Source organism: Ambystoma mexicanum, chromosome 4q, assembly GCF_040938575.1.
Source record: "Ambystoma mexicanum isolate Mex_15411 chromosome 4q, UKY_AmexF1_1, whole genome shotgun sequence".
NCBI classification, from domain to species: Eukaryota; Metazoa; Chordata; class Amphibia; order Caudata; family Ambystomatidae; genus Ambystoma; species Ambystoma mexicanum.
Genome location: NC_090928.1, coordinates 286,285,144 through 286,313,073, shown reverse-complemented (window position 1 = coordinate 286,313,073; position 27,930 = coordinate 286,285,144). Strand labels below are relative to the sequence as shown.

Sequence of the window (27,930 nt, the reverse complement as noted above, 5' to 3'; positions counted from 1 at the left end):
CAAATCTGCAAAGATGCCAAAATGCAAAAGAACGCCCTAAAATGATGCCCCAAAACTGAAGATTTCAGTTTTAACTATAAACCACACAGCATATACACCTTGCACAATATTTATGTTTTAGTGGTACACATTTTGTACAGGGTTCCCAAAATACATTTACATTCTATATACCATTTCATAGATTCTCAGGAAACATGTCTACATAATTTAGGGTCGTAGCTACTCACTTTCATTTGTCTTTTAAAGACACAGGAAGAGGTAGACTGGGGTCTGCCAGGTAGGTTCCCCTTCCAGTCAGTGCATCTGTCAGGTTTTCTGGTCCTGCTTTGGGTAAGGGATCTGGATTGAATTCAATCCTGTCTGAATAATGCCTTTTTAAAGTGATTCATCCAGACGCAACATCGAGTTGGTATCTAATCTGCTCCTCTTCTATTGGGCCGACTCTCTTGTTTCTTTGTTTTCACAAAACTCCCCTTTATTTCTATGTCTTTGTGCTTAAAAAATGAGCAAACTCCACCCATTAGGTGGAGGCTGAGTACATCAGTTTCCTATTGGTCAGTGTATTGGATTGGTCCAGGAAAATGACACATCCCACATACCCCTTGTTCATATTGGTTCTCTCACCTAAGAGCAGCAGGTAAACGAGTGGCTGTCTTAAATGTAAGTTTCATATCCCCATATGCCACACTCTAGCATTGGATATCACTGAATTACTGATTAATAAATGTATGTTCTGTGTATCTCACAACTTAAATCACATTTCATGAGTCTCTCACTGAGTAAAATGTGTACCAATTCATTCTCATACCAACTCACTAGAAACTACAGTTGCAAAGTTGTTATGTCCATATTTTAATTGCAAACCTTCACTTAATGCTAATCATTTTTGTACATATGCATGTAGCATACAGTCACCATACGACACATCTGTTCTTTTTGTAATAGGACATTGGGAGGGGTTCTGCATTCAAAACAGAATGAACAATCACTTAAAACCTTATTGTCACCAGGACATGCTAGGATTCACTTTTAATTCCTCTTAAACCAGTCCCTTTGTCCTGCCTCTCATGTGACCTAGGATAAAGTGACATCTGGTCTACTAGACATTGCTTCACTTAGGGAAGGAGCACATATGTTGTGTGCTGTTATATTCAGCAACCTGTGTTGAACTGAATACAATACATTCTGTGTTGCCAGATATTCCAGACATAGCTTGCTATTCACTGTATTATTATTATTGTTAATAAATATTATTATAGGGTATTTATTGGGTGAGCGCCTAGCTTCACCATACAAGTTTAATAGTCATGCAAATAAATAATAATCATCAAGTTCATTGGTCTGAAACAAGAAAGGCTTGGCAGGAGACGAGGCAACCTACAGGTGGCATTACGGCAATCAGAAGCAAGACTTATTTGTCATTTCCAAGACCTAAAAAATGGTTTAAATACGGATAGTAAAATGTACTGTTTTTTATGAAAAAGAAAGTGTGTAATCAAATTAAATCACAATGTAAGTCAACACACAAACCTAGCTCCGGTAATATGGGCACAAGACAGGCCTACACAGCCTCGACACAACTGACAGCATGATATGTTAGATATAATTTGCAATATGATGTTGTCATGATCTCATGAATATGCAAATGGGAAGAAAATCAGCAATAGAAATAGAAAAAGAGAAATAAAAACAATGTACCATTTGAAACATGTTTTTAACTATTATTCCAAGAGATATCAAAATGACTGCTGATATCAGAGTTACACAGCAGAAACTAGGTACAATAGATACTCTTTTCTCGATCCTACGAAGCAGGTTAAAAATAAGTTCACGTCACAAACTCATATTGCGCGATGCACATCAGATCGACAAGAACTAGTAAGGTAATTAACATTACGTCCAGGTATGAACATTTAACCATTAAGATTAATTCATAAATACAGTGTCATCAAAGTCTGTTAATATAGAGCTGTAAATGTAAGAAACGAGTAAGGGAAAACAAATAAGGTCATTCAGCTATTTGTATATCATTCGCCCCAAAAGATGGCCGACAAGATCATGGAAAGAAAGAAAGGATCAGGTTTTACCATGACGCCGGTCAACAACAAACGATTCTGGGTTAGTTAAAAGCAGCGTATCACAAAGAGTCCAGGCTGATTAAAGAGGAGCAGGAGCCCGACCTACAAGGTGAGCAGTACATTTAGCATATTTACACCCATGCGAACTAGCACGCAAGCGGTGTACCAAAAAAGACGGCGTAGGCAAAACAGCCGTGCGAATAGAAATTAACGCGGGCATGGATGTATATATAATTTTACTTATTTTAAAAAACGGCACATAAAATAACAGCATGCACAGGTTTTCAAGTATAACACATATGCGATCATTTGAAAAAAGTCCAAAGACGAGTGGTAGCATATTGACGAATTGGATGCACAAGTATAGATAAGATCAGTTACGGATGTACTTACCTTGCAAAACTGTTTCAATACAGTCATAAAATATAAATATCTGTATAACATTAGATAATATGAGTTACTTTTTCTTTAGGGATTTAACCCATTTATCACGACGAGGACAGATGGAAAGCCATTATCCTATTTGTATCAAATTAACTGATAAAGCACAAGTGGCACAATCACTGATAATTGGGCCAATGGTGTTGTTTCGAGCCACATAAGTCACAAAGTCACATATAATTCAAGAATAAGTTTGGACAAATGATTGTTTCTACTTTCTGGTAACATAAGATCAATCATAAGATGACATGAAATCAACCTGTGCTTGGTACGCACATAGGAATGAAGATGTATAAATCACAGGTGAACAACTAATGGTAAAATGTTAGCGTCACAGTTAGAGGTAATTGGGACAATGGTTTTGTCTCTTGGTTCTTTTATTGCCACAATAGAGTTTTAGCTAGAAAATATGCAAAATACATTTAGGTTATGCATGTGATGCCAGTTATTAGTAACATGAGACTGATGATATGATGATACCAAATCAACATGTTGTGGCACGCTATAAGTGAACGAAGAAGTATTCATTCTTAATTTTGTTTGTTTTTCCCTTTTTTTTTTATTCCTCCCAAAATTCCTTTCCCTTCACCCATCCCTCTTAAACTCTGTCTTTCATCTAAATTTACGTTGTGTGACAATGTTTTCTTCATAATATTCGAATGATGAATGACATATTTTGTTATCACAACAATTGGTTTGTTCATAAATGTTAATATGTCAATTTCAATTAGTTCATGCTCTACTTAGCCCTGGTTTGATAAAGGCAAATATCTGTTGCCGAAACACGTGTTACCAAAAGGGCACATGACAATGTAGGAAAGAATGGTTCAGAATTAATGCGAAAATTAAATTCAATTCTGGATACAGTAAGAGATACAGTCTGGCTCATTTGTACAAAGGAGAATTTTATCACAAGTTCAAGATCATAATCTATGAACACTCCATGCGATTAATTCAATTGTTGTATTTTTAAGAATGTAAATTAATCTTAAACTATATATGTCGTCATCATTTTTCTTTAGGCAAGAGACTGTCCAATGCTTACCTGTAAGTAATGCAGATGCCTCTATGGTGAATGAGATTGAACAGATCTGTTTACTTTGTACTAAATCTTCTATGTCAGAGTTTTCTGAATAGATGGGGCTTTGCTCTGAGAAAAAAAAGTATATACAAAACGCTGCTTTTTTGCTCACTTGGTTCTTGGCTGTGCTTACTATGGTATGTAATTTCACTCTACATACATACATACATACATAGCATAGTTTTCTTAGAGAATTGTGACAAGAGAATTTTGTTTTTGCTTTGTTTTGTCTATTTGACACAAATGACTGGCTATTTCAGTGGAAGGTCTCATTCTGATCTTGTATCATTTAATATAAAGCATTACATTCAATCAAATAGTTTATTACGGACCTATGTCCCCCATTTTGAGCGCTAGTGGTTTCACCCTAGGCTGTGCAGCCTCAGTCACTTAATTGCTCTGCAATTCCAACTTCTCTATGTGTCTGAGCTGCTTCTGCACCAGATAACTCTGCAAGTTAAGTGACTTCCATGGAAAAGTGTGCACCACCTGTAGACACAGGTTTGGTTTAAATCTTGCCAGATATGCTGTGGCGCTTCATTATGCCTTGGTTGATAAATTGATTGCCATTAAGTTATATAATATTAATGTTCATGAGCTCATAGAATGGAATCTTAGAATCGAGGGAGCCAATCAAAATCCATTAATCCCAGGCATGATCATTTGTGGTGCCATGGAGCCTGATTGTGTGCAGAATTCTGTCTGCCACTCCTGGTGCAAGTGACCATCACTGTCCCTGCTCCCTCCTTGCCTTCTGTACTCAACTCTTTCCTTGCTACCTTCGTGGATGGCTCGACCACTCTGGTGCCACCTTCCTAAAGTGGAGGCATGGGTAAAAGCCCCGAAATTACAAGCAAGACGAAATGGTTCAGGGGGTAATCCCAGCACCCAAAGGGCAGAAAAGTCCAAGAATTTGACAAACTGTGCTGTTTATTAAGAGATCTCACAAAACAGTGAAAGCATGGATATCTCAGGATTTCCATTGCTCTCTCTTTGGTTACAGGCTTGTCCACAGGTATTAATGTGCGGTGATGTCAGAGATGACAAAATACTCTACAAAACCTAAGGTGAACTGGGATTGGTTAGTAAGTAAGCCTACATATAGAAGCAATATAGGGTTAGTTCTTTCATTGGCTACACACTATCTGGTGGCTCCACCTTTGCCCACCTCCTAAATGTTGCGAATACATGCATGTCAGGTTAATGCATTATAATTGGACGGTGCAACAAAGTGTGAACTAGCGTGGAAGGTGGGTAGGGATTGGTCAGTAAGGGTCTTCTCAGCCTTGGCACTTTGGACGGTTACCAGCCCATGAGCAACAATTCAAGGTGATGGCAACAGCCCCAAAGGTGCTGTCTATACCAATATGGTTACCATCTCTGATCATCTAGACCTTGAGACAGTACATTTAGCATTGAAGCTAGTACTTTTGTATCATCTGTCCCAAGCTGGATGGGAACAACGATCACTGCATGGCTAGAATGAATAGGCATTGTCCTCCAGTCTCAGATCATGGGCCTCATTATGACCCAGGCGCTAAGTGTTTAAAGGCGCCGTAAATGGCTGCGGTGCCGTTAAACACCTAGCGCCTAATTACGAGGTCCCTTTGCGGGACCCGACCTTAATGGCTGGCTTTACCAGCCGTTAAAGTAGGGACCCGCAAAGGGACCTTGGTGCTAATTACGGTACCGCAATTTGCGGTACCGTAATTATCGAATTCCCCATTCCCATTGAGCCCTATGGGGCAAAAATGGGAATGGAGAAGGGCCATGGCGGCATGGGGAATTACCGCCCCACCAACCTCGGAATGGGGTGGAAATTCCCCATTCCGCCATGGCGGGCTCTGGCATGGACCATGGTGCTAATAGCACCATGGTTTAGCGCCAGAGTCCTAATGAGGCCCCATGTGTGTAAAGACCACTGACTTGATTTTCCTGCCAAATATTGTATGAGGATTTTTAACTGTTGCACATTCAGGTCTCCTTTCTCTTCTGTCAATGTGAAAACTCTCCCTGCCTGGATGTTCTTGGCAGAAATATGTGCACTGGCTGAACAAACAGTCTGGTCTGCACCTTCCTCCTAAATCTGTGAGTCAGGCCTCTCCCTATGCTCTTGAATCTGCCCAGTGCTTTCCATTCACGCCATTGTCACAGCAGCTTCTGTCTTGATTTGCATGCCCACTCGTATTAGTTGCATTCAGCATCAGCAAGCAGTTTATGTGTATTATTTTGCATCTGGCAGTTACAGCATGTATATGTCCTCTATCTAAATGGGTCATAAGCATGTTCTTCGTGTCTAAGAGAAGTTTAACCTAAGTGCGAAGATTCGTGCAGGGATGCATATGGGCTTCATGTCTAACGCATCTATGTCGTGTTTTTGGCTGTGACGTCACTGGTTCTTACACAGTCATAGTCAGTGTGATTGCTATATCGGCTGCAAGCTTATCTCCTCCACAACGTCATCAGGATAGGGTCTAAACAGTTGTCTGGGTGAATAACGTTGCTCACATCGGCATTACAGTGGTGATGGGTAGGAAGGGGCCAGGCATGATATACACCTTTCATTTCTGTGAGGTCGAGATGAGGGAGGGACTGGTGCAACGAGGGCCACATTCATATCTGTCTATTCATTCCCATACCCACATGCACTGGCTACTCAATCCTTGTGCACCTCTACCGGCACACCTCACTGGCACAGACAATGCGCCGCACTCTTCAGGCCACCAACCCTAGGTGCTCAGCAGCCATATGAGAGTAAAACATTTTCCTGGCTCCAAACATTAGGGGCATGCTTAGCACCCAGCAGGACGGTCAGATGCGTATAGCATTATTAACCCAAAACCGTCGTCAATACTGGTTGCTGTGATCCTTCAGCCCTCTGTGTGTGCCCTTGCTTCAATACAGCCCATAAATTGGGCTTCGGGGCTCATGACAACTGGTATTGCCATAGGCTCCGGGCAATAATGCTTAATTGTTGTTGTTATTGGCATTTCTTATAGAAACAATTTAAACCCAAGTTTTTCTTCTCACACTGGCATCATCTATTATTTTCGGGGCATCGGTTCCAATCAGTGCAATCTGTAGCTATTACCATTAGAAAGTAGTGATCTGTCCCAGAACTACAACTGTTCACAATTTACTTTTCTGTTCTTCAACCTCTTATCTGTACTGTTGTATTTGTTGACGTACTGCAAGTACTTTTCTGGCCAAGGACACAAGATTTGCAAATCTGTCTTTCCAATGGGACACGCGCTAAATTCTCTTAGCTGGGAATTAAGACTCAAGTGCCACAACCTGAAATGCATGCAGGAACTTACTCAGCTACTCCATTTGTGGGCGTTATCTTTGGTGGTGCAATATTTACAGTGTAATCACTAATTGCGCCCCTCAAATGTATTTGAAACAATCAAGGACTTGCATACATACTGAACAGACCTGTGACTGTAGGGTGGTGACACATAGCACCAGGTGACCCAGATGGCCCAAAAGACACCGTAAGAGTGTGTTGCTCCCCTCCCAGGTTTGATGGAGATATTTGATGATACTTTCTCTGGATGTCTGATTCTTTGATACGTGTTGTGGCCTTGATGGGTCTGTGCTATGTTCAGCATTCTATGATGACCTAAAGGGGCAATGCTGGAACCCAGCAACATTTTTGGGAAACAAAGTGATCGTCTGAATTTACTCTTTCATTTTTATCAAGAGGTATCTTTATTTTGGTGCTTAGAAACCAGAGTAATCTAGCAAGTGCTATATAAAACCACAATTTTATGTTTTCATTAATGAGTTGTGAGGTGGTGGGTGCTGAACGTCAAGATTTTAGTACAGCTTTGGTATTTGCTAAGCCCACATTCCACAGTATGTTCCTCCTACATGGTAGGAATAAAAGCTGTGTACCTTTTATTCTTCGTGCATTTTTGTTATTTCGGAGGCTGGTGGTTATTCTTGATGATTAAGTCATTAGCTTAGTGGGCACCTCCTTCCCTTGATGCCAACCTTCAGGCTAGTATTCGACATATATATTTCCAAGAGTATTTGCTATGAGGAGTGTCCTTTACTAAAAACATGTGTTTAGTCAAATGTCTGCAACAGCTTACAGAGGCCATCACTCGTGACTGCAGAAGCGCGCTAAAATGTACACACTGAAAACATAATTATACCTCCATTCGTTTATGAGGGCGCCGACCTTAGAGCCAGGTGTATATAGTCAGGCTCAACCTATCACAACATTCCAGAAACATCATTGACGTCGGGTCAGAATTAGCTGGTTGGGCCCTGGGAAGGGAGACGGGAGAAACAGTACCCGTGAAGATATCTGATGATACAAGTTCTGTGAGGGCACCGGAAGCACTCTAAATATGTGGTCTCTTCATAGCATGAGGTCAAATGAAACGACGGGGCGCGCAGCAAGAAGGGGGCAAGGGGGAAAAAGTAATTTTGTATCACATCGACTGCTGTGACTAACGTTTTTAAGGACCTGTGGATTGCTCAGTGGGAATTATACTAGAACAACGCACAAACAGGAAGGCACTTAATGGAAACGCCTGCACATGTTTGTGTGCAATGGGGATTGTTAAATGATGTTATTGTATCTTCATGCATCTTAGAAGCAGTAGTTACATTTATAATTTTCTTAAAAGGCAAACTATTCATGATGCGCTGCAGGATTTAGAAGGTGACTCACAATTCATTCCTTTAAATTTGATGCAATTTTCCAGTGTTTGGTGACTGGAGGCTGTTCTTTTGTCTAAGGCCCAACTTAGATCGCAACAAGTGGGGAGCTGTCTTCTTTCTTGATCACAAAATGCGAACACACTCTTTTTCTCGACTGACAAATTTGCTGACTTCTGTTAACGTGTGGTGAGGGCATTGATTCCAGTTGGTTTTGTTGGGTTCTAACTGTGACCATATCTCCGGTGTTCAACGGTGACATTCTAGTCCTTGGTCATTCGGGTGGCAATTCTATGGCATTCCTCACTGTAGAGTCTTCTTGCAACAAGACGTATCTAGTTGCTATTTTAATGGTGACGAAGGCACTAGTTTATGTGAGGGGCCCTTACAAATGGGAAGAGGGAGAAGTAGATAAGTGATATGGCTACAAGACCAAAGAAAGTTGAAACCGCTCTTATCAATATTGTATCATTTGATCAGCTAATAATTCTAATGATCAAACTGAACTGTCTATACAGCCATTTGAGCCCCACCTGGACCTTTTGTATGCTAGTTCGCAGTGCATCAGCTTTAACGAAGAGCATGGTTTAACGTTTGGGTGGTCATGAGTCAACAGTTCTTAGAACATGACACAAGCTGCAGAAGATAACCTCATAGCAAGTTGCAGAGGCTGACCTCCATGGTTTATTATAAGATCGATAAAGTAATGATCATGTTTGAAAAAGCTATTTCTACAGGGTCATTTGCATATGAGTGCATGGCTCTTCCTACACCCACCTTTATATCTTATGTCTGTCAGGATCATATCAACAGTCAGACTAAGCCAGACCCAGACGGTAATTTATCAATTCTTGTACTAGAAGCCATGCTTTTCCCTATGCATCTCTGTGTTCGTAAATGACTACTACAAACTGGTATTGGTAACAAACTCACTGTACATTGGGACATTCATGCACCTCTTGGGTTAACAAACAATCCTTTTTGGATCTACCAATATTGTATTTGGGAGTGCAAGTATTCTGTATGGATCAACATGTCAACAATACTTTTGAAGTTTTATTTTTCCTGCTAGTTCTGTCATGGTATTTCACATTCCATGCTATATTATTTTCTATTTTATTTAATCTCCTGTGTTATTTTATTCGATGTACTGTTATGTCCCATAAAATCAAGAGAAGTCATTCATGTCATATCCTGTATCAGGTTATGTCATGTCTCATGACATTTCCCATACGGATGGATGAACCATATCGAATCAGATTCTAAACAATGGTGGTTTGAATTTGCACAAACGGTTTGAACTATTTGGAGCTGAAGCACAAAATGGTTTGAAACTTTCAACACACTTTCTACCCCTCCTGTTGCCTCCCAGGCTCTTTGCAATGCCCTGGCCTCTCACCTCATTTCAAAAACCCAGGACATCCTATCCACCCTCTCCACCCACACTCCTCCTCTTCCCTCTCCATCTGTGCTTGCTGACCCTCCTTTAGCCACCCTCCCACCATCCTTCTCGTCCTTTCCTCTTTTCACCCCTGACAATGTTGCTAGACAAGTCCGATCTAAGAAAGCCTCTTCAAATCAGGTTCATCCCTGTTCCTCTAAAACCATCAAGGACCACATTGACACACTCACTCCGGCCCTTGCTGATTTTTGCAACCACTCCTTTGCCTCTGGATCCTTCCCCTCCCCTCTGAAGCACTCCTTTGTGCATCCTCTTCTCAAGAAACCCACAGCTGATCCTTCTTGTACAGCTAACTATCGCCCAATTTCCATTACTCCCTTTCTTGGCAAACTCCTGTAAAAGTTGGCCATCTCTCAGCTTAACCTTCATTCCAATTCTGTTGGCTGTCTCCATGACCACCAGTCTGGCTTCAGAGCTGCCAGAAGCACGGAAACTGCTCTCCTAAACATCCGTGAAGATCTGCTCACCAACCTTGACTCTAACATTCCATCTGTCCTAATCCTCCTCGATCTCTCTTCTGCCTTCGACACGGTCAACCATACCATCCTGCTCAACTGTCTCCGTGAAAACCTGGGTATCACTGATCAGGCTCTGGCCTGGCTGACCTCTTTCCTCTCAGATCGACCCTTCCATGTCCAACTTGGGTCCTTCCTTTCATCTATCTTCCTCTCTACCTGTGGTGTTCCCCAGGGGTCTAACCTCTCGCCCTGGCTTTTCAACCAATACCTGGCAACTCTCGCCCACTGCATTGCCATTTTTTGCTCAAATTTCAAGTGCTACGCTGACGACACTCAACTCATTTTCTAGCTGCCATCTGCCATCTCCTCTCCCTCTCTCATCTCTGATTGCCTAACTGCCATTCAAGATTGGTGTGCCGCCAATGATCTTTGTCTGAATGCCAGCAAGACGGAGATCCTCCTCATCGGCACACCTTCACCATCCTTTCCCCTCACTCTCTGGCCGGCCTCCCTTGGCCCTCCTCCTACCCCCACCTGCGAGAACTCAGGGTCATCTTTGACTCCACCCTTTCCTTCTCCGCCCACATCTCTGAGGTCTCTAAAAAGTCACATTTCCGACTGCACCTCCTCAGAGGTACTCTGCCTTTCCTCTCCTTCCCCTGAAGCTCATGGTATCTCAACCTCTGGTTCTCTCTAGCTTGGACTATTGTAACAGCCTCTTTCTAAATCTACCTGCCTCTACTCTCCGCCCTCTGCAACTAATCCAGAACAGGACTGCGAGACTTGTCCTTGGCCTCAAGCCCTGGGATCGTATCTCTCCAGCTCTGAAATCTCTCCACTGGCTCCCAGTGGATGCAAGGATTAAATTCAAAACCCTCTGCATTGTCCACAATACCTTGAGCTATCCCTCAGCAAATACCTCCCCTCTCGAGCTCTTCGCTCCTCTACCTCCAACTCACTCAGGGTCAGTTGTTTTTCTAAGAAACGAGCTGGGGGTAGATCTCTGTCTTCGGCTGGGGCCTCCCTTTGGAACAGCCTCCCTGCCACTCTAAAACTTGAGGAGAACCATCTCCGGTTCCGGAATCACCTCAAGACCTTCCTCTTTTCTTCTGCCTTCGCTCCCCCTCTTCCCTGCTGATCTGTTCTCTCTTGGCACCGTGCACCTGGCCACCCTCTGTCTTTTGGGCCCAGGTACCTTCTCATCCTGCCACCCTCCCGCACTGCCTCCGGGCCACCCCTTGCACTGGGGTCTGTATCTGTACCCATACAGCCCCCCCGTTTTTCTTCCTGCACTTATCAGACCTACCCTGTCTGCTGCCTTAAACCTAGCACTTGCAAATTGCTGGCTGCATTACCACTGCTTGTTGCCTTTATTATTTATTTATTGTTATTTATCTGTTTCTCCTCTGCTTCCCACTTTCCACCTCTCCCCCTTCCATGCACTTTTCCCCTCCCCCCTCTCCCATGCACTTGCGCGTTCTCAATGTCACTCGGCCTAGTAAGATCGCTGTTTTGTTCTCCTCTGTTCCCCTCCCTTGCCTTGTCGCGCTCTGAAACACTTGTGTATGAGCGCGATAGAAATAAAATATCAATCAATCAATCAATTGAAGGCTTTCCTATATATATACAAGAATTTGATGGTTTAACTTGGCTTGACTAAAACTCTATGGTGATCCTGAAATTCTGTGCTGATTCGGAATTCTGGGATATTTGTAGCTACAGAATTGATGTATCATTATCATTTCCTGTCTGGCGCCATTTTGTTGCAAAGATGGAAGATAGGCAGAGCTCTTGGCCCTGTGTGTTTCACCTAAATCCATTGTTCTATCTAATTCAAAAACTGTACTTTTATATTATATTTGAATCTGTTTATTTTAAGGAATACTGTTAATTTTGGTTTACTTTCTATTAATAGAAAATAAATCAGGGCCTGAATCTTTGATCCTGTCTTTTGTTCCTGACTTCGTTTCTGAACACTGCTCTTAATAGGCATTCATTTCTGCTTTCAGTTCATTTAATTTTCCTCTCGCTTTGAAATGAGATATCCATTTGTTTAATCGGCCCCTTGGAGCTGTGAGTTGTTTACCACTTATTCACACATAATGTGTACATCTGAAATGAAAGCAAGTGGGGTCTTTTAGATGATATTAATCAGGGTCTTGGTCAGCTGAAAAAAAAACACACCCAGAAAACTAACAAAAAGAAGAAAGGTGGAGAGAAAATAATGAAATTCAGCAGTAAATTTTAAAATATCTCAGGAGTAATTTTCCTAGTCATCAAAAGAATCTGTTTTTTGTCGGATGTATGCTGATAATAGTCAGGATATGTAACCAAAAAAACAACAAAAAAACAGAGCAAGTCCATCATCATATAAGACGTCCAGTCATAGGAAAATGTTCCAAATGTTTGCAATTTACATCTTAATAGATGCCTTAGAGCCATGTTGTTTGAAAGGGTCAAAGTTCAAAACTGTCAAGTCTATTTATTCTGCCGCCATCTCTCCCTCACGATCCTCCCCCAGGCGATGCGGAGCACACTTTCCTGGTGGCCTGCTAGACACACCATCTTACCGGAGGTGGCATTGATCCACATTGTCTCAACTGACAAATCAGCATACAGGGGGCCGACGGGAAAGTGACGTCTCCGGAATCGGCATGGTTTAGCTGCTCGTTGAATGCGCTTAGTCAGGTATGGAAAATATTGATTTGAGAATGAAAGCAATAAGCATGTCAAGCGACTGTCATATCAGACTCTGAGATTATCAATCAGAAAGTTGACTAGAGTTAGATAAGGGGAGAAACTGTTTACAAAACCCCAGAATCCAGTAGGGGCCCCATCCATGAGTGAGATAGCCGAAGGCAGGGAGGGTGTGTGTCAGGTAAGAGACCATCATCCAAGAAAACTTTTTCCGGTAGATGTAAAAATAAGGATGAAGAGAATTTTCGACAGAAAAGAAAAGTGGCATGAAAGTGATTGCAAAGATCCGACAATTCGAGATTTGTGAGAGTTTGCTTTGTTAGAAAGTCTGACGGTGTCAGTGTCTCCACTTTCCTACACTTGAGGTTCCTGGCACTATATTGCCTTCAGTGGTGTGATCTGCAGCTCCTGAGTTGGACGTGTCCGTGTTGTGGATTGGTGGAAGTGGGTCTTGGTTTTGTTGTCCTTTGTTTTGATCGAGACCATTTCAGCTCTAATTGAAATCAGACATTGTGCAGGTGGACCGCTCCATCTCATTGGTAACAGGGGCACCAACCTCTGGTTTTCCGGGCCCACAAAAAGTCCCATTGGCAGTATAGGGACTCTTAAGCAGATGGCCTTTCCTGGTGGGTCGGGGGACTGGAGCACCCACGTTCTCGGCACCAGTGATTGGTACCATGAACTTAGGTAAATTGCAGAATTGCGCTGTAAAATCTCTTGTAACATACAATACACTGCATCAGGATTCTAGTGCCTTTCCTGCTTTTGGTCTTGGTACTTTGGTGGCTTGAGCCTCCTTGCCAAGAAGCATTGTTCCTGTAAAAAAAAGGAGAAAGGGGAGTTCGGGAGGAGTGTATGGCATTGTCATGGCAACTTGCTGACGCTTGGCTGATGAAATGGCCGAAGCACCAGCCGGGCCTTCCCCCTCTTTCTCATGTGTGCCAGCCTTTGCTGTTGCCGGGGAACTGTGTGGCACTCCGAAGTAGGAGCAAAATAAATGCCCAAAAATAGATGGCCGATTGCGGAGCCAATTTTTGCTGACTGAAAAAGAAGCCGCTCCTACCCACTTTCACCTTTAATATGGAAAGATGTCCTGCTTCTCACTGGCCTGTGTCTGTTGATCAGGCTACCCCGAATTCACATATGGAACACCTATTTTGCCCAATACCCATGCCCGAGTCAGAAGGCCTCCTCCCACTTCTCCCCTGCGACAACATATGTAGCCCTGCGCGGCCCACCTATTGGGTCAGCGCCTAAATGCTTTCTTGATAGAGAAGGCCACATCCCTGTGCCTCCTTCGCCGAGATGTGCTCCTGCTACATTGGGAGGCTTGACTATAGGCAGCCTGCCCTGAGCCCTCTACCCCCTTAGTGAAATGCACCCTTGTCTCGCCTAATTCCAGCTGTTACTTGTGATGATCTGGGTCCTTCACCTCAGCACACGTTCTCCAGAGTGTCTCAGGGTCACGTGCAGGTGGTCGCACTACTCCGGCTGCTTCATCTCCCGCATTGCTGTTCGTACCTGAGTGTATTTAAGTGTCAGTATGATAAGTTTCTGATACTTTCATAATTATTTTTGTGGCAATTGATGAGTGAATAATCCGGGCACACGTGGCTGAGTGCTCTGCGGTTGTCACTTGATGAGTGCTCTGTCTAAGGATTAATGTGCTAAGTGGGATTGGGTACGGCTGGACAAACCTGTTCGCACAAAACCCAATCACCCACATTTCAGGTGATTCGACCAGGACGAACTTGGACAAACGTTTTGAACATGGGACACAAGGTTGGAGCTCTTTTTCCACAGCTTTCAGAGAGCAAAGAGCTCACTGCTGTTGGCAGCTTTAATATATGTAAGAACGGGTTAATAAACTGGACTGCATTTAGAGCAGTTGTGTTTTATGTTGCTTAAAGTGCACTGTGGATGCATTCATTGATTTGAAGTGGACAAACAAAATAAATGTCATCACCGGACATTCAGGGAGGCGGGCGACACACCACTCAGTGTCCACCTCTTTAAGTGAGTGGACACGACACGTGCCATTGGGCAGTGGTTGAAGTGTACGAAAAGAAGTAGTGGAACTATGTTCCCTACTGGCCTGCACTGCTCCCTACAAACCCCCCCACCTCCCCACACACAATACAAACTCCAAAACCCATGTGCCTGCTGTTTAGGGGAACGTTCAGTTCAGTGCACTTGTAAGTGCAAGTTTCAACTTCTTCCTACACTTATTTCAAAAGGAAACCATTCCGGAACGGTTTCTTTTTAAAATAAAAGTATAGGAACAGTAAAACGTAATTAAAAGAAGTAGAGGAGCACCGCTCGCGCCCGCCCACTTCAACCACTGCCATTGGGGGAGATCAGGAGAGGGAGAAGCTGGGAATGCCTCAGAGCAGCTTGTAGGGAGACATGCTTGCCTGCAGGGTTGGACTGGGCCATAAAATTGTCTCGGGCACCAGTGCAAAAGTGGCCCACTTTTGTAAATGGCTTTTCATTCCTTTTGTGACTCTGTTTGAATAGTACCCAATGGGGAGTTTTTTTTGATGAAATGTGATGCAAATTGTGCATTTTAAACAATATTTATTTAGCAACACTGGTCAAAACTATTAGCTGCAGAGTGAAGTAATTCATCAAACTGGCCCACATTGTCCAAAAATGTGGCCCACTTTGACCCAAAAAACTATAGGGCAGTCCAAGCCAGATTGCCTGATTTTGATTGAGCTCATCCTGGCCAACATGCTGAGGGCCCGTGCCTTGGCTAGGGATGCAGATACAGTACAGCTGCAGAGGGACATGCATTTTAGCTCTGTTGCCAATTTAAAGGCAGTTTGATTTAAAGATAGATTTAAAGATATGCTGACCTCCTTTATGGACTCACATTTCAAAATAAAAGTGGCCAAGTTTTAGCCATCACAAAGAGGAGAATATCTGCAAATGTACAAGAATGCTTTGCTACAGCCCTTGCAATATCAATTGGAGAAATTCTGTAGGGAGCAGGAAGAACAGCGATCAGCTAAAATGCTGCCAAATAGCCAATTACATTGGGAATATAACGATCCAGATGGACAGCAACAATGACATGAGGGGCACCTGTTGAAAGCTTTGTGAGCAATGTGGGAGTAGCCTTCAGAAGGAGAATCTGTGCGACACCCTCCTCAGTTACGCTGGCATCTTGACTACAGTATCGTCAGGAACAGGCAGCGGACGGACCGTCAGATGCATCATAAATATCTATTTGCCACTTCACCCATGGAGGTGGATGATGACCTATCACAGTATAGGCACAGCAAGCAGTCAGTCTGGTCAGAGGCACCGGTGAGAGATGCTCTAAAATCCCTATGCATCCCCTCCACTCCCACCAGTTTGCAGTGCCCAAGAGTTGTTAGTGCGGCCAGAGCTAGTGTCTCTAAACGCAGGACAAGTGTTGCAGGGCTAGATGTTTAACAATTGACATTCACAAAATTAAATTAACAATCACTTTGTTGTGGAAGACTGTGGAATGACATCTTCCAATGGCCAACACCTGACTTTAGATGATGACAATGATGTGTCACCTGGTACATATGAGAAACTGAAAAGTGGAGCTGGGTTGCTTGGTTGTGTGTGCATTGCGGAAATGGATAGCTCTAGTAACTGAAAGACGCTGTGCAGCTGGTTTCCTACACAGGCAGTTGCCTATTGTGCGAATTGTGTTTTTGAATCCTTGTGCTGTCTCAAAATCATGCCAATTGGCAAAAGATATCCCGTTTGCTTACAGGATGCTACCCTTAACATTGTTGGGTTCTCCAACAAGGTGCAGTCACCCACTAACATATTTGGTTGTTGCCACAGGGTACAGCCACCCCATGATGTTTTCAGCTTCTCCTAGAGGGTGCAGCCCCACCTTAAGGTTCTTGGGTGCTCCCACAGGGCATTGTCGCCTGTTAAGATTTTGTTAAGGTTTACAAGGCACAGCCATCCACTGGCATTCCCGGGTTCTCTCACAGGGCTACAAAATTGAAAATACACACGGGGAAAAGGCAACTTTTTATGTTTAATATGGAAAAACTAACAGCACACTGTCCACACACTGGCAAAGGTGCACACATATTTGCTACAAAAATAAACTCAATGAATCAGCTCGAAGGAGCTCTGTATAGCTGGATGAACTTGACAAACTAAACCAGTGTTCAACCCGAGCTCCAAGGCCCCTGATTGTATGATGGCATGATGAATCATCACAAGAGAACTACACCACTACTACAAGCTCGACTCAGGATTAATCGGTGCTAAAAACCGGCCCCATTCCCTCTGTGGTATTGGGAAGGAGAGAGGGACTTTCCACACCCATAGGCGATACCGAACAAGAACTAGACACTAATAGAGCACATCCAGAGAAGCAGGGGGGATTACATATAGGAGCGTATGTAGAGGGGTGCGCGACCACCTTAGTGCATGTCACCATTCAAAACCACCATGCATGATATCACCAGAATCCTTTGTCACTAACCCTCAGATACAAATCACCACACTCTCGTTTCAGAACTCAAGTACTGAATTGAAACAAAGGAAATGTGAATGTACGCTGAGGAAGAAATAGATGGCAAAACATGTATTTTTTAAATGTATTTTGATTTTCTGTTTATTGATGTGCCAAGTTTGAACAGCAAACTCAACTGTTCCTTGGCCCATCTGCGTTTGGAGGCAGATTGACAAAGAGATCTCTTAGGGTAGCCTTGTGCTATCACAGCAGTGTCTCGTGTCATGTGCATTGAGCTTTCCCCAAGTTAGACGGTTGTGTTGGATAGATTAGCAATAGTGTGCCGTGGTGTAGTGGTGGTGATAGCTGATCCGGGTGAATAAGTAGCCTGGGAGATGGAGATCACAACACATGTTTTTTTAGCCCATCTGGGAACTGTGTGGCAACTGCTAGCTTTCTTAATTCTATTGGTATGTTCTTCCAGAGCAGTGGACCTACAAGTGAGAACCATTTGTTGCTCTACCACCCGAATTTTGAGTTTGAGTCCATAAGAAGGTTGGCAATGGTGATTAATAGGGACTGGGTTGGGTATTCTTTATATGATCACCATTGTTCGTAAACTGATGATCTTTCATGATTTACAGCTGCACACTTTTAACATTCAACATCTGAATGTAGGAGAGAAAAGCAAGCGAGGCTCGTTGCACCGTGTGCTACATTAAAGCATGTTAAAGTAGGAGGAGCAGTTTAAACAACTGTCTTTGATAGCAATAAGGCAATAATAATGGTGAGAAGAAGGAAAGGGAACAAAAGAATTGTCATGCATCCCATTCAGGCTAACCCAGGAACAAATTGGAAAAACATGAGGTAGTATAGCTCAGTGGCAACGTCGTCGTCTTGGAAGCAAGACGATGCAGCGAAATACAGGTTCGAATCCAGGATCTGCACTTAGAAACCTCTTCGGTTTTAAGCGTGTTAAAAAAAATCTATTACTATGGTCAGGTGATATCAAGAAAATGGTATCAGGTAATACAATTGTGGCAAAAATGTTGCAGGTAAAAAAATCGTGGCAAAAATGCTGTGGTTTGACCTGGTAAAGGTGTACCCCATTATACCATTTAAGGAGAGCAGGGGTTGAGGGGGTATCCCCTGCTCCCCTTAAATGGTATAATGGGTCCAGGGGTTGCGGGGGTCCACCCCCGCATTCTTTACATGATTGTGGAGGCAAAACCACAGCATTTTTGCCGCAATATTTTGTATTCTCTGCCATTTTTGCCAAGATTTTAAGACATGGAACCAAGAAAATCAATTATCATGGCCGAATCAATCAATGCCTTGAGGCCTTTGGGCGATTAGGCGCGTTTACAAGAATTAAAATAAATAAATAAATATAAATAAATAATCACCCATTGGATAATACCTTCCTACAATAAGGTACAACGATGACTGCTCAGTTCTGTAATTACGTTTTCTTTCTTGCAATCTACAACCAATGTCTATAACAGCGCCACAATGCCTACGGGCTGCTGCGCACTTTATAAATGTTAATAAATAAATAAATAAATAAATAAATAAAAGTAGAACAGAGAGTTGAGTGCTTGCCACACTTAATAAATGTTTGAACCCTGCTGCTTTCTTGCAGTAAGCCTAGACAGAGAGTAGGGTGCTTGTGTCAGTCATCCCTAGAGCCCCAGGCTTGAACCTAGCATGGCTGACTCAGCATTCCATCCTTTAGCTGTCAATAAATTCAGTTCTACTAAATTGGGTAATAACAACCCCTATTATTAAAGCTCTTGAAGTGTGTGCAACACGACAGGAAGCACTGTATAAAAAATGACACATTTCCTGTTGTAAAAATATTCAAGTATTCCTTTGTGTACACATGAAAGACCTATAACTATCCTGCTGACACATTGGGAGACTTTCTAACACAAAGCCAGTGCCAGCCCCCAACTATAAAGAAACTCCTGACCATTCGTTACTCCCCCACAGTTTCCCCCCAACTCTCCTGCCATCCTCCCTCCAAAGTCAATCGCACCAGTGTATTTTAACACGTAATCCGAGAATGAAGACCCAGCCACCCCTATAATCCCTCCAGTAAAATATCACTGTTAAAAGGAAACGAGGTCACGTGGTCGTTGGAACTACACTCTGGCAGAATGGGGGCACCTCACACCGATTCCTGAATAGCTAATATAGGGCGCGTGTGACAGCGTTCCAAGTAATAGCCAAAGGAAAGGGCTCCTCTTTCTATTTTTCACACAAAATGAAAAAAACAAAAGAGCTGCTGTCGCGGTATGCGATGCAGTCGTCGGCGAGGTTGTGATCAAGTTTTAACCTTGCGAATGTTGCTAGGAAGGGAGGGCTGGCCTGGGAGCTCAATCCGTCATTAAGCATATGCTTCAGTGGCCACCCGAATGACAACTCTGTCACGCCGGCCTGTGGAAGGCGGCGGTTGCCATAGCTTTGCAGTTCACCTAATTGGATTTTTTTTTTCAAAACCTGTAAAATTATTAGCAGTCATTACTCTGAGCTGCGCGGAACCTGGGAGATTTATTTGGAAATAAAAAGAATGCCCAACAGCATTTCTCTAAACCTGCCATATGTTTTGCGAGAGGCACGCGCGAAGGTTCTTGAGAAGTGCCGTTGGCGGCCGCGCGCCGAGACTTCATGTTCTGTCTGGCAGAGGTACTGGACATAATAACAAACCAGCGACATGTGAATTCCAGAAACTTCTGGAAAGGGGGGGGACTGCACCCATGCTCAGACTGGCCTATAGAGCAATAGGGCAATGCCCGCCGAACCAAAGACACAAAATGCTAGTGTGGGGTTGTTTTTTTGGTCCATGTGGGCCAGTGTTGCTGAATAAATATTCTTTAAAATGCACAATTTGCATCACATTTTATCAAAAGTCTTCACCTTGGGTACTACTCAAACAGTCTGTCACAAAAGGAATGAATTTCCATTTGTAACTGTGGGCCACTTTTTCATTGCTGCCGAGCAGGCTCGGATTGGCCTACAGGGCAATAGGCCCAGGACAGATTCAAAAACACAAAATGCTGGTGTGGGCCAGTTTTTTTGGGTCAAAGTGGGGCAGTCTTTTGCCAATTTGGGTCTCTTTGATGAGTTCATTCACTCTGCTGCTAGTAGTTTTGACAATTTATCAAAAACTTCCCCTTGGTTACTTGTCAAACAGTGTCATAAAAAGGAATGAATTGCCATTTGCAACTGTGGCCCACTTTTTCATTGGTGCCTGAGAGAATTTTATGACCCAGTCTGACCCTGTTGCAGAATCCAGTTTATATACCAGTCCGACCGAACACATCAATGCTCCCGCCAGATTTTCAAGATACCCTGGCATTTGAACTGCTTTCAATGCACTTTTTAGATATTATACAGTATTGGAATACAATTAAGCTATTAAATTAACAGGTGACACAAAAGAAAACAAGGGATGTAAGGGTTTCTGCTGTAGAATAAAGCGCGTTGGGGCTCATTATGAGTTTGGCGGTCAAGGAAAAATGGGGAGGTTGTTTACCTCAATTGTTCCTGTAAGTTTGGCGGTATTACCTCAAGTGGATTTACTTGGTGGTAATATTGGTGATTTTTTGCGGTAAAGTGGAGGAGTTACCTCCAGCATCAAACTAATACCTTCAGTGTTAATACTGCCTGACCAAGTGGAGGTATCGTTAATTGCAATTGCCGGTATTCCTGCGGATTTAGTGCCGAAATACCGCCAAACTTATAATGAGCCCCATTATCATGGTAGCATCTGCATCAGCCCCAGGGAAATTGTGAGGCCATCCTCAACAGATTCATGCTTGTACTGTCCCCGGAAACACGTTAGCATGCTGGCATCTACATGAGCCTATAGTTTTTTAAAAATGTTTTTATTTCAGTATAAGCAATGCTATCACAGGCTTGCCCTGCTAAAACACATTAAAGCAGCAGCATAATTATGTGTTTTATGGTGGGAAAACTGCCACTACAGTATCCGAGTGGCAATGTAGGTGCATCTGAAGATTTGAATGACATCCTCAAAAAACCACATTAGTGGCATCTGTGCTTATAGTCACAAAAGAGAATAGGCTTAAAGTCCTATTGGTGTGCGCTTTGCACGTATCAGATATGAATGTGGGGGACCTGCGGCAGTACTATGGTCAGATTGCTGGGTATGCCTATCACTGCCCAGTTAATAGTAAATTAGTTACAAGTGGTACCCGCACTATCGCACTGTCCCTAAAAGTATTCAATATAAGCTCCAGTTTATTGTAATGTAACACATGTGATCACGATTGTTAGTAACAAAAAACATTCTTATGCACAGTTTATTAGCAAAGTCTGTCAGCCAAGGCCTACTTCTTGTGGTTTTCAATTGAAGTTTTGATGCTCCCAACATAATATTTAAATCAGCGAATCGCCACCTTCTAATGTCATCATCAAAATGTGAAACATCTCAATCGCATGTCTGTGATGGTTCCATGTATCACGGTGAAAAAAGTTTCCCCCAAGCAGTTATATCTGTCTCTTAGTTTTAGCAGTGTTCATCCTATATAGATGGGCTTAATCCCAGGATACATATGTGTGGTGTTGTTTAGGAATCTGTGCTTATGTCTACATTGATGTCAGAAAAGTATGATTCTATTTTGAGCAAAGCCACCCAAATGCCAAGCCAATATCTTATCCTTATACACAAAATCACATGCTGGTGGGGAGGCACTTTTCAACAAAGCCTTTCTTGAATTGCTGCAGGAAAGAAAACATGTTCAGACTGACATCTACCTTGCTCAAAGAGAATATTGATGCCACTTTAAAAATAATATGCAAGTGTTGACCCAATACAGCACATTGTGCTGCAGCCCTAGCATGGTATGGTTTAATGTGGCATCACCTTTTTCTGTGGCAATGTAGATGAGGTGTGGATGTGATGTAGAAGTGATGCTAGCTACAGCATTGCCATGCCAACATTGCCCTTTTTGAGTAAAATGTTAAGATCATGATTGCATTTACACATTACGTCCCCGTGACATGTCCATTGACCGCAGCACAACTGCTGCTTCATTGATTTCCGCCATTATAATTCCGGAACTGCCACAAACGATGGCCATTGCCCAAGACTGTCACTGTTGCTTAACATTACTATCTTATTTTCCCCATAACACTTACCATCACATCAGAAATGTACCATGCCACATCAGTTGCCACCAGAGCTGGCTCATAAAACATCTGGCAACCCAGGAAAGTCTTCTAGACATGTTTCCCACAGGCACTTCCTGTATCTCATCCCATTACCCCCATTACCCCCATCACCCCCTGGCCCTGCCAGGGTCCTCACATTGCTCCCCAACTGCTTCATGCTACACCCACATCCCCTGAATTGTTGCTTTTCATTACCCTCTGGTTTGCCTGTAAGTGATTTCAATCTAGCACACACCAAGTCACGCCCAGCATGTAGTGCACAAATGAAACCCTTATTTATTTTATCTATAAATTCAATATTCTGAACGAAAAACCACTCATATCACACCCTTATCCTGAGACCCCTCTCCCCACGGTCACACTGAACCAGGAATCAGGCTAGTTTTCAAAGGTAAATATGTATTTATGTATTGAGAATTTAAGTCACAATGGGGGTCATTACGACCCAGGCGGTAAGTACGCCAACTTTACCACCATGGTGTAAACTACATTTACACCATGGTGGATGGCGGATTTACCGCCCCATTCCAAGGTGAGTGGGGCGGTAAATCCCCATTTCCCATTTTACCCTTCCCCATTCCCATTTTTGCCCCATAGGGCATAATGGGAGTGGGGAAGGCGCTAATTACGCCACCGTAAATTACGGTGGCGTAATTAGCACCAAGTCGGTTTAGCACCATGGATTTTAACGGCTGCTAAAAGCAGCCGTTAAAATCGGAATCAGGCGTTAAGGGTTAACGACGGCGTTAACCCTTAACGCCTGAGTTGTAATGAGGCCCAATAAATTTTAATAATTAACAACAATCACCAATGGGGTGACAGAACACTAAATACAAATGCAGCACAGAAAATAATATGTTTGTTTTGGTTTGGAACAGATAGCACTATGGTTAGAGGTTCCCCCTGCAACACCCCTCAACCCACCAATAGGCAATTTAAATAGATTTGAGGAGAGAGCAGGTATTCAGGAATAATACAAATCAAACAGAATATCACTCCCACCTTCTCCCTTTTAAACGCAAGAGAAGAACGGAGTTGACTTTTCAACTGTCAGATGGCTTTGAAATTGGCTTTGAAATTGTCTGAGCAAAAACACCAAATGTGGTCAAAAATGCTTAAATTATGATACATTTCTATGGGAGCCACTTTGAACAGATACACACAATCACAAGCAATGATTTAGTCAAACAAAACATTTGGAATCTCAAAGTCAAAGTAGGAAATAATTTAAAGCTAATTCACATGTGTAAAATCTTTCAGAATGTCAAATCGCGGCAATCTTTTCCTTGTGTGATTTTCGCTATATCGGGCCAATCACACTGGTTTTGAGTTCTATGGATAGCTAAGGATGTTATGTACAAGTATTCGCTTCTATCATAAAAACTGAGGGAGTTATAGAGGTTTTAGTAAGAGTCGTTTTTGCAAAGTAGGCGCGAGAATGGAAAACAGAAATTCGGGTTAAAAATGACAGATAGGCTTTCTTATACTATGTTAAGGACTACAAAAAGGAGAATGCCACACAGGAATCAGTTATTCTGGGCCACTCATAACCATTCATGCGTGATACTCTAGTTTCCGTTTGGTTTGGGAATTACTTTTCTTAATCAAATCAATGAGAATTTAGGGTTTAGTAACACAGATGAGAGAAAAGTCAGCGCAAGGTTAGTTTTAGCAATAATATGGTTCTGAGTTAAAGAGGGGATGGGTTTGAGATTGAGATCATACAATGCAGATATATTATGGGTCACTGTTCTTCCTATTAATACTTACAGTCCTTTGTAATTAAATTGGACCATCAGTTCTAGGCATTGGATCGAGTCTATCAAGGAAAGGACAGCACATCAGGCTCTGGACTTTATCAGCTAGACCGGTCACCGGATTTGCACAGGATCTGCCCTCCTTGTTTCTGGGTGTTTCAAATCAGCTGGATAGTGAGTTCACCAGGCAATCCTTGTGGCAGCAAGCCAGATAGTTTCAGAATACTGGTTCAGAAGGCCTTCCCACACCACAGCGCTCCACTGGGTTGCGAGAATAAGTTTGAGGATTTAGGCCTTGCTGAAATCAATAGTTCTCTACTGCTTGTCAATAGTCTTGGCATATGGATTTGAAAGGATGTTAAAGCTGGATGTTGAATGCTGGAGCAAAGTGCTTTGCCGGAATCAGGAAAGTGAGTGAATCAGTGAGTCCCTATGTGTTGTCAGCTGTCTCTATTTATCCTTTTAAATGACATCACAAAATGGGTGTATGGGCTGGCTTAACTAAGCTGCCCCTGTGAGCTGGGATTGGATCAGGACCTCATCTCCACCTTGCATCTGAATGATTGGATGAAGGCCAGATGATGTCACATTTATGGTTTAGCTTTACAGTCCTTAGAAACTTCCCCTCAGCCACTAGTGTCAAAATCGGATTTTATCCTAAATACATATTTCTACATCGGTCACCTCTACACAAATCACACACAAAGATTCCATATTTTATGTAGCACCTGTTCATCAAATTCCCGCAGCTGTGGGATCTTGTTTCACCTTTCTACAGAATTTTGTCCTTTTCGTCACAAACACATCTTCCCAATTGTCTGCAAATTTCCACAAATGTGTGCGTTTAACATAGGGATGTGTGTGTAAAGTTTCACAATTCTAGCATTAACACAGTTCACATAAAACCACATACATTGCCATTCCTGTCCAGAATATGTTACACAGTTCTAACGCCTCTTAAAACGTGCAGCCAAAAATTAGACTAACAACTCTGTCCTTTTTATATTTTTCACCACTTTGAATAACAAGTTATGAGTCTCTAAAAATTGTTCATCGTACATTCTTAACAGCAAATGGTCCGCCCCTTTGTCTCTCCCTAGAGTCCAGGAGTAGCCCCCTCCTTTGGGGAATTCCTTCCAGGAGCACTTTACGAACCTTTCACACATCTGTTTCCTGGGCTGGAGGATCTGCATTGTTCATTCTTTTTTTGTAGACAAAAGTCTGTCCTAACCATCGATTATCATCTACCAGTGAGTTTCTGCTGAGAGGATTTCCCTCCCCTTGGGAGAAACCTGTTTTTCCACTTCTTGCAGCTCAGCCAGGCTAATTTATTCTTAATTTCTTAAAATCCAGCAAAAACCAAACTTGTTGCATCACATAACATACATACATTACTTTCTTAGCTTTAAACCTGTAGGATCAAAAACAACTGAGATCTGTATTCTTTTAACAACAATCCTTTTATGTTTGCTAATCCGGCAGACTTTAAATTTAAATACTTTTAAGTTTCATCAGGAGCTCATCTGACTGCTGTCATTCACTGGTAGCCCAGTATACTGCACACAGATTTTGACAGCAGCTGTCAGTTTACAGACAATCCAGTTTGTCTGAGGAAATGTTTTGCTCTTTACACTTTAGGACTTTGTATATTTGCCATGCTTCATTAGATTACATGAATGTTAGCGCCAAGCAAGATTTTGAATGTTGAGAAGTGTTGTGTATAGGCATTTTGGTGTTTTTAGCAACAAAGCAAATGTCATTTATAGGCACATTTTGGCGTTTCATTTGCAAAGTGCTGCTTCTCTCTCTGCACTCTGTTTTCTGGTCATGGAGCCCACTGGCACATTTTCTGCAGTGTATGCTCTATCCCACCACATATGCACCATGGGTGGCAGGTTGTGCATCCATTTTTTGTGCGTTTAAACACACAGTTTTGGAGGTTTTTGGTGCACACAAGAGTTTTGCCGCCATTGTTGCTGTTCCTTGCACCATAACTATCAGAGTGGTGCCGCATAAGATAGCGGAGTGGGTCAATACATCCTACATGCCCAATCTACAAATTGCCCTAAAATTGACCCATTCTACATCCTTTGTCTCCAAAATGATCACATGGCATGTGTATTCCATCAGGTACTGCCCATGGCATCTCTCATTGTCTCCTGTCTTTCACAAAGCCACATCCATTGCATCCAAAATGCCCATATTTCTTCTAATTGCCCCATGATTTTCCACACATTACTAATATTATTCACAGAATGTGTCATGACGTGTCTGTTAGCCCCAGAACTACTGCCCCATGAAATGTTTATTGACTGAAAAGCTGCTCATGCCATTTTCAATTGCCACTGGTTTATGCCATGCCAAGGATTTCCCCTGAATTGTTCTGTGCCACTCACAAATTTGCAATACTGTGCCATGCCACTCAATTCACAAGAATTGGCAAGCCCCTCGCCCATATGCTAGTCATCCTCCACATGCAAAATCACCCATATTCTCTCTTTCTCTCTCTCTCTCTCTCTCTCTATCTCTCTCTCTCTCTCTCTTCTCTCATTCTTTCTCTCTCTCTCTCTCTCTCTCTCTCTCTCTCTCTCTATCTCTCTCTCACACACAGGCAGCCACACTCACATATTAAAAACAAAGTTCCTTCTGCATTTGGTTGTCCTTTGTTCAGGTCACCAGCATGACATGAACATGCACCCAGAGGCCATGTTAAGCGGACACCTAGTGCTGAGTGACTCCTCTCCTGGGCAGAGCTGGAAAAACAACTAGATCCAAGAGGGGAGATGCCCAGCACTCAGTAGCATCCTTTTTCCTGCCCCCTCTTTAACATTTGGCTGGGAATTATGTTAGTGAAGCGATCCCAACGCCAACCCCAACCTGTGATAGGCCAGACAATAGAGGTGACAGCTGGACCAAATATTTCGCGTGATTCAGCTGTACTGCATGGTTTGCAGCACAAAAGGTAGATCTATGCTCTTGCACCTGTTCCTTGCACTTAAGTCCTGTTAAAAACAAATACTAGCAAAGGCAAAAGCTGTTGCTTTGTATGGGTATTATGTAATGTAATATAAATGGTCTTGTATAGTTTTTATCTGCCACTATTGGTGATCTCGCTGCGCTTTACTCTGCGAGGAAAAAAGGAGAGGGGGTGCATTAGTGCGACATTGGGAAAGGCAGATGCAAAATGTGTGTTGTTGATGGGTGGAGGTCAGAAGTACCTGGTTCCTGAGTGGCAAACTGCATGCTATGGGTTTGGCAAAGAAACATGGGAGTATGTTATTCCTATGGAAGAGTCCAAGATCTGATTGGCTAAGGCTCTTTGGGTCTGGTTAGCCGCTGATGTGGGAGAGTGTAACAGTGCTAAAGAGGAGAGCTTGTTCCTGTTTTGGCTAGTAGTGATGTGCTAATGGCTAGGCCTGTGGTGGCCTTCTGTCTGGGGTTTCCGTGCATAGTGTAAGGTTGTAGGAGATCTTAGAGGAGGAGTCGGTTAGTCAGGGGAGAGTAGGAGTAGGCCTTTCAAGGCAAAACAACCTGTAACCCTGCACTCCTACCCCTGGCTCTTTGCAGACAAGTCCCATTTCTCTAGCTCCCAATGCCACCTCTGTCCCCCTCTCTCTCACTGTCTCCCTC

The 27,930-nt window shown here is 42.9% G+C and overlaps 1 protein-coding gene across 3 annotated transcripts in view; it reads left to right on the top strand.

Moving 5' to 3' along the window:
• The window catches only part of HS3ST5 (heparan sulfate-glucosamine 3-sulfotransferase 5), an 892,491-nt gene that overhangs the window by 549,683 nt on the left and 314,878 nt on the right, over positions 1–27,930 (top strand). The gene's annotated exons all lie outside the window — the stretch shown is intronic.